This window comes from Macaca mulatta, chromosome X (assembly GCF_049350105.2).
Source record: "Macaca mulatta isolate MMU2019108-1 chromosome X, T2T-MMU8v2.0, whole genome shotgun sequence".
In the NCBI taxonomy this organism is placed as follows: Eukaryota; Metazoa; Chordata; class Mammalia; order Primates; family Cercopithecidae; genus Macaca; species Macaca mulatta.
Window position 1 is genome coordinate 122,235,054 of NC_133426.1, and position 15,706 is coordinate 122,250,759.

At 40.9% G+C, this 15,706-nt stretch overlaps 1 long non-coding RNA gene across 1 annotated transcript; it reads right to left on the reverse strand.

The window, feature by feature from the left end:
• Positions 1-4,023: 4,023 nt before the first annotated feature.
• On the reverse strand, positions 4,024-15,294 carry LOC106995304 (uncharacterized). The gene is made up of 4 exons (XR_001442081.3): positions 15,108-15,294; positions 11,644-11,692; positions 8,550-8,654; positions 4,024-5,457 (listed from the first exon to the last, which is right to left on the reverse strand). It is a non-coding gene; the product is annotated as an uncharacterized LOC106995304 (long non-coding RNA).
• Positions 15,295-15,706: the final 412 nt, after the last annotated feature.

Below are 15,706 nucleotides of genomic sequence, written 5' to 3' on the forward strand. Positions count from 1 at the left end.
GGTCAGGAGTTTGAGACCAGCCTGGCTAACATGGTGAAATCCCATCTCTACTAAAAATACAAAAATTAGCTGGGCGTGGTAGTGTGTGCCTGTAGTCCCAGCGACTCGGGAGGCTGAGGTGGAAGAATCGCTTGAACCCGAGAGGCAGAGGTTGCAGTGAGCCGAGATCATGCCACTGCACTCCAGCCTGGGTGACAGAGTAAGACACCGTCTCAACAACAACAACAACAAAAACAACAACAAAAAAATAGAAACAAAAACAAAAACAAACAAAAAAAACAACAAAAAACAAAACAAAAAACAAAAACAAAAACTTAACTGAATGTATCTCATGCATAGGGAATTTCTGTCAGAGTCAAATGCAAATCTTCAAAGTGAATATCATGAGTCATAGGATTCACCCTTTTTCTCCTTCAGCATAATTTTCTGCATTTTTATAATGAGCATGTAATACTTTTAAATCAGAAATATAAAAAAACAATGTTTTAAAATTCTCAGCTGGAGGCGGTGGCTCACGCCTGTAATCCTAGCACTTTGGGAAGCCAAGGCGGGTGGATCATCTGAGGTCAGGAGTTCAAGACCAGCCTCAACATGGAGAAACCCCATCTCTACTAAAAATACAAAATTAGCCGGGCATGGTGGTGCATGCCTGTAATCCCAGCTATTCTGGAGGCTGAGGCAGGAGAATTGCTTGAACCTGGGAGGTGGAGGTTGCGGTGAGCCGAGATCGCACCATTGCACTCCAGCCTGGGCAACAAGAGTGAAACTCCCTCTCAAAAAATTAAAATAAAATAAAATAAAATTCTCACAATAAAATATAAGAAATTATTTTCTAAACCTGATAGAAAATCCATATTTATATAATAAAAGTTTGGCAGAGCTGATTAAATGGGAAAAAAAAAAAACTCTGTGTGATGAAAGACACCGTAAACAAAATACTAAACTCTGAAAAACATTTGCATTATAAAACCAGACAAAGTCTGGATTTACATAATATAATAGTGGCTCCCAAAAAATAAAATATTCAATGACAAACCACCATTGATTGTTGGTTTGTCAATAGGCCATTGATCCAAATGGGTCATTGATATGATCAGGAAACACACAGGAAATAAAACAAGCTATAAATATGTAAACAGATACTTTATCTGGCTAATGCTTATGGATATGCCTTTTTTTTCTTTCTTTTTATTTTTTATTTTTATTTTTATTTTTATTTTTTTGAGACAGGGTCTCACCCTGTTGTCCAGACTGGAGTGCAACGGTGATCTTGGCTCACTGCAACCTCTGACTCCCAGGTTCAAGCCATTCTCGTGCCTCAGCCTTCCAAGTAGTTGAGACTGTGGGTGTGCGCCACCATGCCTGGCTAATTTTTTTATTTCTAGTAGAGACGGGGTTTTGCCATGTTGGCCAGGCTGCTCTCCAATTCCTTGCTTCAAGTGATCCACCCACCTTGGCCTCTCAAAGTGCTGGGATTACAGGTGTGAGCCAATGTGCCCAGCCAGGGGGCTATGTCTTTTAAAAATACTACTGAAATATGGTTGTTCGTGTTCCACATTGGCAAAGGTTAAAAACAGATTTATAAGGCTGGGCACGGTGGCTCACACCTGTAATTCCAGCATTTGGGAGGCTGAGGTGGGTGGGTCACCTTAGTTGAGGAGTTCGAGACCAGCCTGGCTAGGATGGTCAACATGGTGAAATCCCGTCTCTACTAAAAACACAAAAAATTAGCCAGGTGCCTGTAATCCCAGCTACTCGGGAGGCTGAGGCAGGAGAATCGCTTGAACCCGGGAGGCAGAGGTTGCAGTGAGCCAAGAGTATGCCACTGGACTCCAACCTGGGCAACAAGAGCAAAACTCTTTCTCCAAAGAAACAAACAAACAAAAACAAAAACAAAAAAACTGATTTATAATTCTTATTATTTTGAGGTTGTATAGAAAGGGTGACTTTCATATGGTTTTGGGGAGAATGCATATTGCTACTGAATATTTGTACTACTTTTTGGCAATTCTCTATGACATTTATTATTGGTTCAAAGACTAGTTATAGGTCCTAGTGGATGACAATGATCATAATCATAATCATAAACAAATACTTATCTAGTGTTTCCTGTGTGCAAGCTAATATCCTTGGCACTTTATATATATATATATTAATTTAGTTACCGCAATAACTCTATAAAGTATGACAAGGTACATAAACTGTCATCCCTATTTCACAAATAAGGAAATTTAGGTATAGGGAGCTTAGTGATTTCCTAACATTTCCACAGGTAGTTAAGTGGCAGAGCTGGACTTTGACTCCCAAAGTATGAACTCCTATCCATTCTGTGCGGTGCCTCTTAATCTCTGTATTTCTGAGCACCCCTGTGATATTTTATTAGGTTGTTATTGTGGCCTAGAGAAAATCATTAAATCTCAGTGGTATGTGACAGTAAACATCTTTTTTGCTCACACATCTGCAGATTGCCTGGTAGTTGGTTGGCTGATTTGAGCCAGGTTCAGCTAGATGGCTGCAAGGCTGGGTCTGGGTGTGCTCTACATATCTCTCATCTTTTTCGAATCAGTAGGCTAGCCAAGGGATGGTGATGACAGAGGGAAAAAGAGAGCAAGTAGAAAAACTACAATGCCTCCTGTGTCCTAAGTTCAGAATTGACATGCTGTCATTTTTGCTTATATCCCTTTGGCCAGTGACAATCATATGTCTGAGCCTAATATGAAAGAGACAGGACCAAGTGGAGTGGCTCACATCTCTAATGCCATTACTTTGGTAGACTGAGGTGGGAGGATCACTTAAGCCTAGAAGATCGAGGCTGCAGTGAGCTGTGATTGCGCCACTGCCCTCCAGCCTGAGTGACAGAGACCTTGTGTCAAAAACAAATAAATAGTTAGGGAAATACACTCCAATTCTACTGAGAGACATACAAAGATACATGACAAAATGTGTGGATACAATGAGGCGGTGAAGAAGTGGGACCAATGATTCCATCTGCCAAAGACACCATCATGATAGTTTTCATTTCTGACTTAACCGAGCCTAACATGACATCATGTTAGATGTTGTGCTCACCTGTAATTTATTTGCCCTATACTTCCTTTCCTTTCCCTGTTCATGTGTTCCACTGCTGCCTGTTTTATCCAGAAGTTTATTCATATGCAGTTGTATGGTAGATACATCTGTGTATGGTAAACATGCCTGACAGCAATAACTTAAGCATACTGTGAGAATGACCCTGTATGGCAGATGCACCTGAATGCATGTTTAGAGTTCTGAGCTTATAAATCTGGTAGGGGCCAACACGGAGATTCATTACTTATCTATAAGGAACATCTGAGCCTCCCACTACCCTCTCCTGTGGAATGCAGGCTGTATGGGGGCCTTTTGTTTTGGAGGTTCGTAGGGGGACGATACTAGGTGAAAATGCTATATGAACTACATGCTGTTTGCAGCCTTTGTGGTTCTCCTGCCCAATCCACCACCACTAGGCTGTGTGGTTCTCCTGTCTAGCCTGCTGCCGCTGGATCATCCCTGTGTGTAACACTACTTAAAGATGGTAAAATAATCAAAATTGCTTTTGAGAATGTATTTCCTATGTTATTGTAGTGGAATGGATGGTAGTCCCCAACAGGAAATGCCCATGTCCTAATTCCTAGAACCTGTGAGTATTACTTTACATGGCAAAATACATGATTATGTTAAGGATATTAAGAGAAGGAGCTTATCCTGGATTATTTGGGTGGACCCTAAATGCATTCAAATGTGAACCCTGAAAGAGCCAGTCCTCTAAGATGGACGCTGAGTGGCTAACTGGGCCTAAATTAAAAACAGAGCCAACAGGCCATTTGCTTACTAGAGGTCACGCACATAATTTGCAGTCCTGGAAAACTCCATGCTCGCTTAACTTTGGGACTTTCATAACTGTCTGTTCCTGTTTATGTTGCCAGAATCAGCCAATAGACTGTGACCTGTGTGGACCAATCAGAACTGAGCAAGTCAAGGAATTAGAACTGAGCAAGTTTGCTTTCTTTATTTACATAAGTGGACCAGAATGGGAAACTTGGGTGGAACTTTGTCTATAAAGGATAATCACTCTTCCACTCAGGGCACTCTCAGTTAAAGGAAGGCAAAAAAATAAAATAAAATAACCCTCCCTTCTCTCTGAATGCATCTTTGTTTTATACAGAAGACTGTGTCTCCCTGGTTTGCAAACTGTTTACTGGAATAAAGTCTCTTTTGGTTTTCTTAAAAGAAAATCTTTTTCAGTAGACTTTTTGACACTTATGAGAGGTAGGGGAATTTACAGACATACAGAGGGGAAGGCTATGAGAACACGGAGTAGAGAGAGAGGTGGCCACAAACCAATTAATGCCAACAACTACCCAGAAGCTGGAAGAGACAAGGAACAATTACTCTGCTAGGACGTCCAAAGAAAGTGTCGCCCTGCCAACACTTTGACTTTGAACTTCTGGACTCCAAAACTGTGAGAGATAAATTTTTGTTGCTTGGAGCCACCTAGTTTATAGGAATTTTGTATGAAAGCCCTGAAAAACGAATACAATTATCATTACACCACTTTAATAATTTATCTTTGCCTTCTACATGAATTTAATATTCTCTATAGACTTTCTATTTATTGAGATATTGTATTGATAACATGTGAGCTCACAAAGGAAATAAAAAATGAGCAGTCATATTCTCTAACATTATACAATACTTACACATGGCTAATCAGCTTTCTTTTATGCTTTTTTTTTTTTCTGAGATAGAATCTTGCTCTGTTGCCCAGGCTGGAGTGCAGTGGCATGATCTTGGCTCACTGCAACCTCCGCCTCCTGGGTTCAAGTGATTCTCCTGCCTCAGCCTCCTGAGTAGCTGGGATTACAGGCACCTTCCACCATGCCTGGCTAATTTGTGTATTTTTTAGTAGAGATGGTGTTTTACCATGTTGCCCAGGCTGGTCTCAAAATCCTGGCCTCAAGTGATCCACCCACTGTGGCCTCCCAAAGTGCTGAGATTATAGGTGTGAGCCACCATGCCCAGCCAGCTAATCACTTTTCACTCATTAATGATCACCAGTGGACCAAAGTCATCAAAAACTATTTAAAGTTTTGCCTTGATGAGTTGATTCTCTTCAAGGAGAATTCTCATGTAGTTCAAGAATCAACATATGTAATTGAGTCTTACACATTTATTTCTGTTTCACTCCATAAGACAGAGCAGGTGGGGATCCTGGAGAGTAGGTCTCTCAACAAAGGTGGTGGTAGAGGAGGTCTCCAAAGGTGATGGTGATGATGATGGTTTACCACTTAGCTCAGGTAAAGGAGTTGGAGGAAGAGTAAAAACTCCTCTGGGAAGAGACGGTGGTGGTAGAGACGGTGGTGGGGATGGCCCTCTATCTGCCTGTGGAAGTAGTGGAAAAGATCCTGAAATCTATGAACAGCCTGAGAGTCCATGCTCCTGTAATACAAATAGCCAAATGTTTAAATGCTTGCAATACAATATGCAGGCCAGAATATATAACAGTAGATGTTTGTGGGCTTTTAAAGAGATTATACACTAAACTTTAATTTATTAACTTTCAAGGACCTAACAGTATCAGTATATGGAAAAGACTTGTGTAGACATATAATAAGCATTTTAAACTCAACATAATGACTATTCCTGCTAACACTCGAATGCTAGGAAAGTTGGTATCCTCATCAAAGGCCCTGTGAAATATTACTACAAAATAATGACAAATTAGATTTCATGATAAACATATGCAAAAAAATACTCTATATGGCTTGGACCTGTTAGAATAGTTGGTTCAAATATGGATAATTAATATAATACAAGGTCATTAGTCTGATACCCTTGGGAGCCAAATAAGTTTATACAAAGATTCTGTCTCATAGTGTCAGTGACCTAGCTGTCTAATAATAGTAACAATGAATAGAAAGTAATATCCATTTGCATGGTAATATATACTTGTCAAAGCTTTTAGATCTATCATCTGTTTTGATCCTCATTATAACCCTGTAATGTAGGTTGGGCAAATAGTTTCATTTCACTGCTTGTAGATGAGGAAACGAATTCCAAGTTTGAGTAAATGGACAAAGGTCACACAGTGTGAAACATGATCAAAATTTGAATGCAATTCCTCACACATCTAATTCAGTTCCCTTTCTACTATAAAAGACTACCTCATCATAAATGCATGTAATTTGTCATGAGCTGAGGACAGAACCTTCAAGAATGTCCTATTGAGGGGTAAAATGAGGAAGAGTAACTGAATTCTCAGAAATAAAAAAGGGGCCAGGTGCCGTGGCTCACGTCTGTAACCCCAGCACTTTGGGAGGTTGAGGTGGGCAGATCACCTGAGGTCAGGAGTTCGAGACCAGCCTGACTAATATGGTGAAATCCCATTTCTACTAAAAATATAAAAATTAGCCGGGCATGGTGGGGGGCACCTGTAATTCCAGTTAAGGCATAAGAATCACTTGAACCTGGGTAGCACAGGTTGCAGTGAGCTGACATCTCACCACTGTGCTCCAGCCTGGGTGACAGAGCGAGACTCTGTCTCAAAAAAAAAAAAAAAAAAAAAAGTAAAAAAGTAAGTTGGAGGATAGGAAAAAAAAACTTCATTGTAAAGAAATGATCAGATACTATGAAGTGAACTAGAGTGAGGCTAGGAAAAGGCCACTGGATTGTGTCATTTGGAGTTCAATGCTGACTTTTGCTTAACTTACTTTTCAATAAAATGGTAGAAACAAACTAATTCAATCAACAAACACCTAGTGAGCATCCACTATGTTAAAATGCAATCTTCACTTTCTGCATATTCCCTGCAAAGGAGAGTGTCTTGAGGAGAATGTTTCAGCATCTCTAAAAGTGAAGACTACCTAGTGAAGATTTTTAGCATGCATGGTACCTTTCCTCAAAGAGAAAGTAGCTGGATGTATAAAGTTTAAAGGTTTTTAAAATATAAAATATAGTATTTGAGATTCACACAGGTATACAGAGGGCTTTGGGATTATTAAAATGTAAGGATTTTCTTTTCTTTTTGAGATGAGGTCTTGCATATGGCCCAATTTTCTTTCTTTCCTTCCTTCCTTCCTTCTTCTTCTTCTTTTCTTTCCTTCCTTCCTTCCTTCCTTCCTTCCCTCCCTCCCTCCCTCCTTCCTCCTTCCTTCCTTCCTTCCTTCCTTCCTTCCTTCCTTCCTTCCTTCCTTCCTTCCTTCCTTCCTTCCTTCTTTCTTCTCTCTCTCTTTCTTTCTCTTTCTTTCTTCTCCTGAGATGGAGTCTCACTCTGTTGCCCAGGTTGGAGTGCAATGGCGCAATCTCGGCTCACTGCAACCTCCGCCTTCCAGGGTGAAGCGATTCTCCCACCTGAGCCCCTCGAGTAACTGGGATTACAGGCACCCGCCATCATGCCTGGCTAATTTTTTTTGTATTTCTGTAGAGATGGAGTTTCACCATGTTAGCCAGGCTGCTCTCAAACTCCTGACCTCAGGTAATCCACCCCACCACGGCCTCCCAAAGTGCTGGGATAACAGGCATAAGCCACCGTGCCCAGCTCCAATTTTCCAATTTTCTTTCTTTTCTTTTCTTTTTTCTTTCTTTTTTTTTTTTTTTTTTTTTTGAGACGGAGTTTCACTCTTGTCACCCAGACTGGAGTGCAATGGCGCGATCTCAGCTCACTGCAACCTCTGCCTCCTGGGTTCAAGCGATTCTCCTGCCTCTGCCTCCCGAGTATCTGGGATTACAGGCATGTGCCACCACGCCTGGCTAATTTTTTTGTATTTTTAGTAGAGACGGGGTTTCTCCATGTCGGTCAGGCTGGTCTCAAACTCCCGACCTCAGGTGATCCTCCCGCCTCTACCTCCCAAAGTGCTAGGATTACAGGCGTGAGCCACCGTGCCCAGCCAATTTTCTTTCTAAAAGGAAATATTGTGGACCCAATTATTCACATCATCATAACAATTTTTTCTCTAAACAAGTTTTGTGGCTAGGTGTGATGGTTCATGCCTATAATTCCAGCACTTTGGGAGGCTGAGGCAGGAGGATCACTTAAGGCCAGGAGTTTGAGACCAGCCTGGGCAACATAGTGAGACCCTGTCTCTACAAAATATTTTCAAATTAGCCAGGTGTGGGGTTCTATGTTCTTGCAGAACATACTGGAGGCTGAGGAGGGAGGATCACTTGCGCCTAGGAGGTTGAGGCTGCAGTGAGCCTTGATCATGCCACTGCCCTCTGGCTTGGGCAACAGAGTGAAGTTCTGTCTAAAAACAAACAAACAAACAAACAAACAATTTTGCTTGTTTAATATGTTGCCAGAAAACATTCAGGACAGTTTAGTAATGCCTGGGTCTTTTCCACACATGAAAATGGTTGATTGTCTTAAAAAATAAAATCCATAGAGTTGTTTTTTTTCCTATAGAGTTATTTAAAAGAAAATGAGAATTTGCCAAAAAGTCTGCTACTAGTCATATTTTACTTCCATCTAACAAGATAATTTCCTACCATAGATCTCAATGTGACATGACACAATACATATCTAGTTTCATTACCTTGGTTCAATGTTGCTGGGGTTCTGTTCTGAGTTTCTTGATTTTTTCTTCCTTTTCTTACTTCTTGGCTTGAGGTTAGGATTGGGCTCTGAATTCTTCATTTGTCTGCAATGATCACCACCATAAACATACACTTAATAATGTATTTTCAGGAAATCTCTAAGCAATATTACATATGAAATACATAGAGCATTTTTTGCTCCTTTAATTTTCGTTTTTGGCCGGGCGCGGTGGCTCAAGCCTGTAATCCCAGCACTTTGGGAGGCCGAGACGGGCGGATCACGAGGTCAGGAGATCGAGACCATCCTGGCTAACACCGTGAAACCCCGTCTCTACTAAAAATACAAAAAACTAGCCGGGCGAGGTGGTGGGCGCCTGTAGTCCCAGCTACTCCGGAGGCTGAGGCAGGAGAATGGCCTAAACCCGGGAGGCGGAGCTTGCAGTGAGCTGAGATCCGGCCACTGCACTCCAGCCCGGGCTACAGAGCAAGACTCCGTCTCAAAAAAAAATAAAATAAATAATTTTCGTTTTTTTTTTTTTTGAGACGGAGTCTCACTCTGTCACCGAGGCTGGAGTGCAGTGGCACTGTGTCGGCTCACTGCAACCTCCGTCTCCTGGGTTCAAGCAATTCTCCTGCCTCAGTCTCCTGAGTAGCTGGGATTACAGGCATCCACCACCACGCCCGGCTAGTTTTTGTATTTTTAGTAGAAATGGGGTTTCACCATGTTGGCCAGGCTGGTCTTGAACTCCTCAGCTCAGGTGATCTGCCTGCCTCAGCTTCCCAAAGTGCTGGGATTACAGGCGTGAGCCACCTTGCCCAGCCGCTCCTTGAATTTTCACACCCTCACTTATTGACTATTTTCATGACAATTAAGTACTCATGTAGGGGTGGGGCTAGTGCTAGTGGTAGAAGTGGCAGTAATGAGGAAACAGATTCCCAACTAAAGGCAAACCGTCATGTTTTCATTCCTAGAAAAAAAAAATCAGCCTTGGTAACATGGTGAAAACCTGTCTCTATGAATAATAAAAAAAAAGAAGAAGAAGAGAAAAAAAAACGAAAAATAAATTAGCCAGGTGGGGTGGTGTGCACCTGTGGTCCCAGCTATTCAGGAGGCTAAGGTAGGAAGATCCCTTGAGCCTGGGTGGGGGTTGAGGCTGCAGTGAGTCAAGATCATGCCACTGCACTCCAGCCTGGAAGACAGAATGAGACCCTGTCACACGCACACACACACACACACACACACACTCACACACACACACAAAAAAAAAGGAAAAAGAAAAGCATGGGTGGACCAAACATTTTTCTGCATTTATCATGGACATTTTAACTGTTTTATGTTGAAATTCAGATCTTAGAAATAAACATGGTTTTTACATGTTTTATGCCGTACATACACAAAGTCCTGGAAACAACCGAAATGTCCAGGAACTGATGAATGAATTAGCAAACTGTCACATATCCATACAATATAATACTCATCAACAACAAAAATGAACCACTCATACATACAACAACATGGATGAGTCTCAGAAGCATGGTGCTGAGTGAAAGAAATTAGAAACAAATGGATCATTATTCGACGATCCCAAGTATATGATACTATAAAAAACCAACACTATATGCATAGAAATTAGATCAGTGGTTGCCAGGGGCTGGAAGTAGGTTGAAGGCATTGAAATACAAAGAAACCCAAGGGAATTTTCTGGGCGTCATAGAAAGATTCCATATCTTGATTGTAACGGTAGATAAATGACTACATGTATTTGTCAAAATTCATACAACTCTGTACACCTTGAAAGTGAATTTGACAATAGGTGAATTATACCTCAACAGAAATAAAAGCATATGTTCACACAACATGTGTTCCCACACACAAAGGTACCTAACAGCTTTATTTGTAATGATCAAAAACTGGAAATATCTCAAATGTCCATTGACAGGAAAACAGACAAACTGTGGGGTATCTATATAATGGAACACCACTCAGCAACGAAAGAAATGAATCATTGATGCACTCTTGGATGAATAACAGAATAACCATTCCAAGAGAAACAGGCCAGACAAAAAAAAGAGCACACTCTATCATTCTGTTTATTTGAAACTCCAAAAACCTATTAAATTTTTTATAGTGATATACAACAGATCAATGACTGCCAGGGGAAGGCAGGGCAGGGAATGGTATGAGGGGAGGATTGCAAAGGGGAAAGAGTAGTTTCTGAGGTGTTGGATATTTTGAGTATCTTGACATGGTGACAGTATCACAGATGTATACATACATAAAAATGTATCAAATTAGAGCTGGGCATGGTGGTTTACACCTGTAATCCCAGCACTTTGGGAGGCCGAGGAGGACAGATCACCTGAGGTTGGGAGTTCAAGACCAGCCTAACCAACACAGAGAAACCCCATCTCTACTAGAAACATACAAAATTAGCCAGCCGTGGTGGTGCATGGCTGTAATCCCAGCTATTCCGGAGGCTGAGGCAGGAGAATTGCTTGAACCCAGGAGGCGGAGGTTGCAGTGAGCCGAGATTGCACCATTGCACTCCAGCCTGGGCAACAAGATCAAAACTCAGTCTCAAAAAAAACCAAAAAACAAAAACAAAAAAGTATCAAATTATACATGTCATTCTATTATTTATAAATTTATTTTTATAGAGTTACTTATAAATAACTTCATTGTATTTTACAGTATGTATGATTATATCATACAAAATATATATACACACGTTTATATTATTTTATTTAAAGACAGGGTTTTGCCCTGTTGTTCAGGCTGGTCTGTAACTCCTGGGCTCAAGCGATCCACCTGCCTCAGCCTCCCAAAGTGCTGGGATTACAGGCGTGATCCACTGTGCCCGGTCCAACATATTTCTTGAACTACTTATCAACTGATAGATATTTCACTTGTTTACAGTGCTTCACTATAATGCTACAAAAAAATATCCTGTGGTTATGTTTTAGGTCCAGAAATATAAAGTACTATATAACTGAAACAATATTGAAAACTCCTACAAAAGAGAAAGAGTAAAATATGTGGTAAGAGTAGATTATTAAGTAAAACAATAATATCTAATATATAGTATGCTTTACCTTTTATGAACTTTCCACTGCTGTTTTTGTTCACTTTCTTCAACTTTTGCTAAGTCCATGCAAGAATTATTAAGATTAAACAAAAGCAATTAGAAATTATGTCACCTTCCTTAGGCAAGGTGGCTGCTAGCTGATAACTCTACTATGCAGGCTATTATTTTTATGTAATTGCCAATAAAGAGAAATTGACCTATACCACATATAAAACATAAGCTACCATATATTCTTTCTTAGATAACTTACTGAATAGAGATTGTCAAGACCACACATCCATGAATATATTTGACCACATTTTTACTATTTTAAAATGATTTAACATATGTTAAACTTTTATGATTATAGAATTCTTTAAAATTTCTTTTATAATTTATTACGGGTTAAATGTGTCAAAGACTCCATGTTTAAAATGGTTAAGACTCAAATGACCCTGAAACTAAAAGCAATGAGAAAAGGATACACAATAACACTCATTAACTCAGGATTCCTAGTGAAAGATTTTGCTTACATAACATTGGATCGTGGTAGGAAGTATACGCATATAACGAAAGGAACTCAGGAACATTCAAATCGTCCAGGTGAATGTTTTTTCTTTCAATACATCTATAATTGCCTTAATAATAATATAGTCCTAGTTAAACATAAACATGACATAGTATGACATAAATAACTAATCTCTTTGGAGCAATAATGTAGGTTTCATCACTGTGCATACATAGGGATACGGAACATTGGAATGTCATGGATATGTCTGCTATCTTTATTGCACTGATTCTTTCACAGCTGTCACCTATGGCAATATTTATCAAATGGTACACTTTAAATAAGGGCAGCTTCTTGTCTGTCAATTTTTTTTTTTTTTTTTTTTTGAGACGTAATCTCGCTCTGTCGCCCAGGCTGGAGTGCAGTGGTGCGATCTCGGCTCACTGCAAGCTCCGCCTCCCGGGTTCACGCCATTCTCCTGCCTCAGCCTCCCGAATAGCTGGGACTACAGGCGCCCGCCACCACACCAGGCTAATTTTTTTGTATTTTCAGTAGAGACGGGGTTTCACCGTGTTAGCCAGGATGGTCTCGATCTGACCTCGTGATCCGCCCGCCTCGGCCTCCCAAAGTGCTGGGATTACAGGCGTGAGCCACCATGCCCGGCCTTGTCTGTCAATTATACCTGCACTACTACAGCTTACAAAAAAAGAAAATCTGTGTGGCTGGGGCAAACAACTAAGTAGAAAAGCAGTAAGTGATGAGGGCAGAGTAACCATATCTGACAACCAGTTGTCGCTGGTTCTTATTTTAATTCTAATTTTAAGGGAAAGCACTGGAGAGTTTTAGGCAGGGGACTGATATGATTCAAATGATGGAAGACACAAGAATCATATATATGTATGAAATTGGAAAACACTGAACTCTTTGGAGAGGTCCATAGGTGTCCTTGAGGTTCCTGAATTTGTGTGTATGTGCACATCTGCTTTTTATAAAAATTCCCACACCATTCACCAGCTTCTCAAAAAGCTCCTTGAAAATAAAATATCGGCCAGGCACGATGACTCACGCCTGTAATCCTAGCACTTTGGGAGGCCAAGACGGGCAGATTGCCTGAGGTCAGGAGATCAAGAGCATCCTGGCTAACATGGTGAAAACCCGTCTCTACTAAAAAAGGTACAAAAAATTAGCTGGGCGTGGTGGCGGGCGCCTGTAGTCCCAGCCACTTGGGAGGCTGAGGCAGGAGAATTGCGTGAACCCGGGAGGCGGAGCTTGCAGTTAGCAGAGACTGTGCGCCACTGCACTCCAGCCTGGGTGACAGAGCGAGACTCCGTCTCAAAAAAAAAAAAAAAAAAAAAATTAGCGGGGCGTGGTGGCAGGCACCTGTGATCCCAGCTACCTCGGGAGGCTGAGGCAGAGAATCACTTGAATCCAGGAGGTGGAGGTTGCAGTGAGCCGAGATTGTGCCACTGCACTTTAGCCTGGGCAACAGAGTGAGACTATGTCCGAAAAAAAAAAAAGAGAGAGAGAGAAAGAAAACACTAAGAAACACTCATTTATTGGACCATCATTTTAGTTGAGGTAATTGAAACCTAGAGAAGTAAAATGATTGGTTCAAAACCAGGGTGACAAGTTGATGAAGTCATAATGGGTTTATGACGCTGACTACCCTCTCTCACCTGGTCCCCTTATCTCTTCCTGCCCCCAGTGCTTTTTTTTTTTTCTTTTTTTTTTCTTTTGAGACAGAGTCTCGCTCTGTCACCCAGGCTGGAGTGCAGTGGCGCGATCTCGGCTCACTGCAAGTTCCGCCTCCTGGGTTCACGCCATTCTCCTGCCTCAGCCTCCCGAGTAGCTGGGACTACAGGCGCCCGCCACCACGCCTGGCTAATTTTTTTGTGTTTTTAGTAGAGACGGGGTTTCACCATGTTAGCCAGGATGGTCTCCATCTTCTGACCTTGTGATCTGCCCGCCTCGGCCTCCCAAAGTGCTGAGATTACAGAATACTTTTGATAAATAAAACACAATCATAAAGACCTGGCACACAGCCCAACAAGCCAATGTCTGCTGAACCTTGGCTTCAGGGTTTGCCCAAGTCATCAAGAGAGTGTGTGTGCTGATCCATTCGAGATTGGAAGCCAACAGAAAGGTTTGAAAGTACTCTAATGACTTTCACATGAAATGTGTATAACTTTCTAAATTGCCTACAATAAGCATGTATTATTAAAACCACAAAGAAGAATACATCATAAATAATAAACTATTTACCTTTGATTGTTACTGTGAACCTACTCTGTGCTATGGAGAAAAGAATAATATATAATTGGCATGCTACAGCTGTAGTTTTCTTTCTTGAAATGCACCACAAATAAGTTTATGCTGGATCATTACCAACAGCAATTTCAGTAAGTTGTAAATAAAACTGCTTAACCAGAAGGCCACACAGCAGAATGCACCTCATATGGGAAGGTTCACACAGCCTTCAGAGATCCCAGGGTAGAATGCCAGGAGGGTCCTTTTTTCAGCAATCCAAGGAGACAAACAGGATCACCTCGAATTGTTTCCCAGCTCTACAGTTTATAGAAATATCAGGCTATTTTGATAGCCTTGCAAGGTCCCAGGTTACTAAAATAACCCTGCCTTTCATTGCTCAATGTTGAGCATTGAGAACATGGCTATGATGCAAGTCAAAGCCTAATGAATATACGGTTTCTACCAAACCTCCATGGTACCAGTACAAACTGGATGAAAATATTTCAGAAAGTTACACTTCCAAATATAAAGGCATTTAGCTCTAGTTAAATATTGACCTTTTCTGGGGCTTTCAGTTTAATCTGAGTTCAGCAGTGTTAGAACTTATCAAATAGGTTATTTTCAACTACACAGGGAGAACTCTCATCATCATCATAATTAACAGCTCTAACCATAGGATATACACGGACACAGTGCCTAACCAGATATTAAGAGAGGAAGTTCAGTGAGGGATGTACCTTTAAAAATGAGTCTATTGTACAGAAGGGAGTAAAACACAATCAAAGGATAATTGAGAATTGTGTTATATACATATCAGATGCGGGACATCAGTGTCTGATCTTCCTCTGTGCTTGAAATCTGGGTCCACACCGCCACAGGGCCACACCAGCTGTAAATGATAGTCTTCTATTTTCTTAAAATCGTGTGACCTGAAAATGAAAGAAAACATTGTTGAATTCCTTTGCCACAGACACAAACCAATTTCCCTAAGTAAGTATTCAGCAAGAAAAAAAAAAAAACAGTATTTTTAACTATTTAAAATATAGCAAGGGCCAACATATAGCAATGGCTCACGTCTGCAATCCCAGCACTTTGGGAGGCCAAGACAGGCAAATTGCTTGAGCCCAGGAGTTTGAGACCAGCCTGGACAACATAGCAAGACCTCATCTCTATTTAAAAATAAAGTAAAATAAAATAAAAACATAACAACAACAATTTTAAAAACCCTCAAAACCACTACACACCCTTAGGAGAAATTAGCCTAAGGCTGAAGCTGGTCTGGCCTTTATAGGGCCACACCTATTGTGATGTAATCAACTATGACCAATTAGTAACC